The sequence below is a fragment of the Sycon ciliatum genome, chromosome 1 (genome assembly GCF_964019385.1).
Source record: "Sycon ciliatum chromosome 1, ocSycCili1.1, whole genome shotgun sequence".
NCBI lineage: Eukaryota > Metazoa > Porifera > Calcarea > Leucosolenida > Sycettidae > Sycon > Sycon ciliatum.
Window position 1 is genome coordinate 31,318,499 of NC_088643.1, and position 6,000 is coordinate 31,324,498.

The following is a 6,000-nucleotide window of genomic DNA, read 5'->3' on the forward strand; positions in this document are numbered from 1 at the left end:
AACACAATTTCCCAAGATGAAGGAGTGGAACCCTACACAAATAATAGTTTAAATGAATCCAACGCAAAGATCGTTTTTCCATGATGATGATGCTGGATGATGATGATGATGATGATGATGATGATTCTTGAGCTGCGCTGGTGGAGGTCGGTTGGTGATTCTGGAGCTCTGGAGGTGGCTGGATTTGCTTGCAGACTGGGGAAGCTGGAGAAGAAGCCTTGGATGCGACTGCTACTCTGCTGCTGTTTTCCTGTGTTGTGTTGGGTTTTGTTGCTTTTTTCTCCTATTTTCTGTTCACTTTTTGAGTTAGCAGAGTTAGCATCTCGCCATTGTCTTGAACAGTACCCGCCTGATCAATCTCGCCAGAGCATCGTTCATCAACATCATTGCCACCTACCAGCAGTGGGCCTGCAGGGGCTGCCAGCCTCGCACCTCCAGCCGTTGGAATACTTTATGCCGTGCTGCCAGTGTCAATCAAGTCGAAAGTGTGTGAGATGCAGCTGTGTTCGGCATGGGAGGAAGTGTATTGATTGCTACCCAGGAAGGTCGCTACCTAGCACGTGCAACAATTCGTTAGCTGCCTCACAGCCTTCTGGTGCTAGCAATGTCACTCGAACTGTCAACGCGCACCCTGCCAGCCAGCCACTTGCGGTTGGGTTTGCACCTCGCGGTGTTGATTGCGCTGGAGATAGATCGCAAGCTAGCGACAGTGACAGTGATTCACTGCATATAAATTCGACACTTCCGAGGAACTTGGTATGCGCAGATCATGCACGCGCTGGTTCTTCCCCTGCAAGTGATGTAATAACTGATCCATCCTCTCAGATTCAAGGTGATGGCCTTGGCACCTCACGGGCTGGAGCGTCAACATCCAACATTCATCCCACAGGTTCTCAGGTGGAGCTCCTGGCTACCCTAGATGCTTCGGGTCCTGAGTCCTCTGGACAAGCGGCAGACAGCGGTGATGCCGGCACCTCGTCATTACCGGCCGGCGATTTCGGAGGCGCGGTTGGTCGGCCGGCTCATCGCATTGGTGGGCGGAGCGGGGTGGATCCTGCGCCCTCCCTGTTGCCAGGAGCTGCTGCTGTGGGGCAGGGCTCGGCCCAGCCTGCTGCTGCTGCTTCTCCGGCTGCCGCGGTCGCTCGGCAGACTTCTACATCACAGGTCTCTCCTGCGGGTGCCAGAGTTGATACTATGAGCAGTGATGATTCCCTATCTTCGAACACCTCCCTCAACAACGACATATCCCGAGCGTATGAGAAGGTGGTGACCTGGCGGAGAAACTTATTCAACGTTCCATTGGGCTCGGCTGGTGGTGATTTTGTTGACGTGCTCACTGGGCTCATCAAGGGTTTCACCAATGGCTCCTCATTACGACCAGTTGCATGGAAGGCCGTCGGTGTTGCCTGCCACCTGCTTCTCCAGCGTCCGCATGATTCTAAGATGATGTCAAACTATAGCGACCATTTACGGCGTCGACTCACTCTATGGAAATCTGGCCGAATAGATGATCTGACTACTGAAGGAGAGTCCCTTCAGGATCGTCTCAAGCCCCGGTACTCTACCTCGTCTGGTGGAGGAGAGAAGAGTGATATCACATTCAGCAACCTGGTATTTTCGGGAAAAATTAAGTCTGCCATTCGCTACCTGTCCAGTGATTCTTCCAATGATGTGCTGGGTATGACAGATGTAGTGGACGAAGAAACTGGAACTACCGTGAAGGAGGCACTGTTGCAAAAACATCCACCTGCTGCCGAGCCCCCGGTTTCGATACTTCTCGCCGGCGACCCGGAGCCAATCAACAGTATAGTGTTCCAGAAAATCACACCGGAGCTCATCCGACGTCTGGGCCGACAGATGAAGGGGTCCTCGGGCCCATCTGGTCTGGACTCTGACGCGTGGTGCCGGATGCTAACCTGTTATCGCAAATCGTCAGATGGTCTCTGTACTGCTCTTGCCAGCTTTGCCCAATGCCTGTGCTCGGAGGACTTGGATCCGGAACACCTATCCGCATTTACCGCCGCTAGACTTATTCCATTGGACAAACACCCAGGTGTGCGGCCGATTGCAGTGGGTGAAGTGTTCCGCCGGCTTGTGTGTCGTGCCGTTATGCGGGTGCTTGAGTCCGATGTACTGCGTGCTACTGCTCCCATGCAATTGTGCATTGGGGTGCCGTCTGCCTGTGAGGCAGGGGTTCATGCAATGCAGGAGTTGTTCGCACGAGAGGACACGGAAGGCATCTTGTTTGTAGATGCTACGAATGCGTTCAATTCATTGAATAGAAACGCGGCCCTCCATAACGTGCCCTATGTATGCCCCGCTATGGCAAAGGTGTTCCAGAACACGTACAGTTCTTCAATTCGTCTCTTCGTCTCCGGCGGCGGGGAGATTGAGTCACTGGAGGGTACTTGCCAGGGCGATCCGCTGGCCATGGCTCTGTATGGTATCGCTACAGTCCCGATGATTCGGCGCCTCCAGGAATCCAATCCATCTGTGGCTCAGGTTTGGTACGCGGACGACGATTCTGCAGGTGGCCGCGTTTCTTCATTGTCCACATACTGGGGAGACATAAGCCAACTGGGCCCTGACTATGGATACTTTCCAAACCCACAGAAATCAGTGTTGCTGGTCAAGCCGGAGCATGAGGAAGAGGCCCAGCGCCTCTTCTCCGCCACTGGAGTTACCATCAAGACCAGCGGCAACCGTCACCTCGGCGGAGCGATTGGCAGTGAGGAGTTCTGCTCTGCCTTCATGGCCAAGAAGGTGGATAAATGGAAGCAGGTTCTGGATTCCCTGACGGGGATGGCTGTCACTCAGCCTCAGGCCGCATACACCGTTTTTACGAAGGGTCTGTCATCCACATGGACATACCACTTGCGTTGCTCACCTTGTTCGGCTGAGATACTGGCCGAGCTTGATGAGAGGATCAATGATTGCCTGATACCTGCCCTTCTGGGGGATGGCGTTCGTCCTGGTAGCCCTGAGAGAGAGCTGATGTCATTTCCAGTGCGTCTTGGTGGTTTGGCCCTCCCTCTGTTGCAGGATAGTGCACCAGCAGAGCTCGCAGCATCCTTGAGCATCACAAAGCCTCTTGTTCAGCTACTGTTGACTGGCACATATGCGAACCCTCCAAGCGTGCCTGGTGATATGGCAAGGAGCGATTTGTCGGATACTGCCCAGTCAGAGGGCTCCGGTGATACAACCCAGGAGGTTGCCGACCGAGTGAGGCTCTCCAATCATGATCCCGTCCGCGATGCTGTTGGGGACACCCGCCAGCTGGCACGCTCGACTCGGACAAGCAAAATGCGGAGCCTATGCAGCCGGCAACAAGACATTAAGGCGGACTTGAGCTCGGAGCAACAATTTCTTGTTGAAATCGCGTCCGAAAAGGGAGTATCGTCATGGTTGACTGTTGCCCCGCGGTGGCAAGATGGAACCATCCTGAAGAAATCCGACTTCCGTGATGCCCTGTGCATCCGCTATGGGCGAAGGTTGAGTGGGCTACCCGATTCATGTGTTTGTGGTGTGCCTCTCAGCCCCGCTCATGCACTTACCTGTGCCACTGGCGGCTATACCATTGCCCGTCACAATGAGGTGCGGGACTTGGTTGCTGGACTACTGAGGGAGGCTGGAGTGGTGGACGTAGAGACGGAGCCCCGGCTATTGCCCTGCAGCAGTGAGCATTTGCCTGGTGGTCGTTCCCTCAACCGATGCGCAGAAGCTCGTCTGGATGTGCGGGCTCGCGGCTTTTGGTCGTGGCAACAGGACGCTTACTTTGATGTGCGGATCACTCATCCCGCAGCGTCTGTGTTGTCTCGATCACAAGCCCTGAGTCAGCTGAAGTCTCACGAGCGAAACAAGAAAAATCAATACGCCAGCCGTGTGGTTAACGTGGAGCGCGGCTCCTTCACGCCACTTGTGTTCTCGACGTACGGCTTTAGTGGCCCAGAAACTACTCAATTCCTGAAATCATTGGCCTCCCTGTTTGTTGAGCGCCATACTGAACTGAAGTACCCACTAGTAATGGGCATACTACGCACCCGTTTGTCTTTCTGCTTGCTGCGATGGGCAGTCACCTGCTTCCGCGGTTGCCGCGGTTCGTACGGCAAGAGGCGACAGCCGAACTCATTTCTGGCCCAGTGCCGCCAGGCGGAGTAGGGTGCTGCCTTTGGCCTCAACTTAATATAATGCTATTTTGGTTTTTTCCCCTTTTATTACTCTGTGTTCATTGCTTGTTTTTGTATTGATTTACTTCCTTGACTGCTTTTGTGTTTCATCATTTTCCGGTTGGTTTTGTGTTGATTTCCCCTGTTCACTTTACATATTGTAATGATATACATTTGCTTTGCCCGTAAAAGAGGCTTTTCTCATGATGATGATGATGATATTTCGTGTTTTAACATTATTTTCAGAAAATTGCTCTTACAATACCTTGCGTTTTATATTCATAATATTGTTGCCCGTAAAAGCGGCTTGGTCACATGATGATGATGATGATGATGATGATGATGATGATGGCTTTAGTGGCCCAGAAACTACTCAATTCCTGAAATCATTGGCCTCCCTGTTTGTTGAGCGCCATACTGAACTGAAGTACCCACTAGTAATGGGCATACTACGCACCCGTTTGTCTTTCTGCTTGCTGCGATGGGCAGTCACCTGCTTCCGCGGTTGCCGCGGTTCGTACGGCAAGAGGCGACAGCCGAACTCATTTCTGGCCCAGTGCCGCCAGGCGGAGTAGGGTGCTGCCTTTGGCCTCAACTTAATATAATGCCATTTGGTTTTTCCCCTTTTTATTACTCTGTGTTCATTGCTTGTTTTTGTATTGATTTACTTCCTTGACTGCTTTTGTGTTTCATCATTTTCCGGTTGGTTTTGTGTTGATTTCCCCTGTTCACTTTACATATTGTAATGATATACATTTGCTTTGCCCGTAAAAGAGGCTTTTCTCATGATGATGATGATGATTGTGTTCAACTGCACACTGTTCAACTGCACTTTGCGTTCCTTTTTATATTGAGTTCCAGTGCACTTTGTGTTCATTTTCCTCTCTTTTTTCATTCTATTTGAATTTTGATGTATTGCGTTTTTGCTTGCCCGTAGAAGAGGCTGTTCAAATGATGATGATGATGATGATGATCCCGCAGCGTCTGTGTTGTCTCGATCAAAAGCCTTGAGTCAGCTGAAGTCCCATGAACGGGCAAAAAAGAATCAATATGCCAGCCGCGTTGTGAATGTCGAGCGAGGATCGTTCACCCCACTGGTGTTCTCGACTTATGGTTTCAGCGGGCCTGAGACAACTCAATTCCTAAAGTCTCTTGCCTCTCTCTTTGTAGAGAGAAGCCAGGATCTCAAATATCCTGTTGTCATGGGTATGTTGCGTACCCGCCTGTCGTTTTGCCTCTTGAGGTGGGCCATTACGTGCTTTCGTGGTTGCCGAGGGTCTTATAACAGACGGCGGGTGGATTCCTTTGTGGCCCAGTGTCGTTTGGCCGCATAGTGAATTTTTATGCTATGCCTCTCAACAATATCACTATGGATAACATCACATTTTTTTTTAAATAACTATTTGGTAAAGTAACATCATCTGTCATTCAATATCTATCTGGTAAAATAATCAGCATTTGAATATCTATTTGGTACTAATCATTCAACTGTTAAATGTCATAATTTTACCTGAATATCTATCACGATTTTTGCACATAATCTCGGTTATCACCGTTTCAAGCCCGTACAAGAGGCCGTTTCCAATGATGATGATGATGATGATGATGATGATGATGATTCAAGCCCGTACAAGAGGCCGTTTCCAATGATGATGATGATGATGATGATGATGATTTTTTTTTTTTTTTTTTTTTTTTGATGATGATGAAGCCACTTCTTTGGGCAAACAAAACACAATTTCACAAGATGAAGGAGTGGAACCCTACACAAATAATAGTTTAAATGAATCCAACGCAAAGATCGTTTTTCCATGAAATACAACAATTGAACACA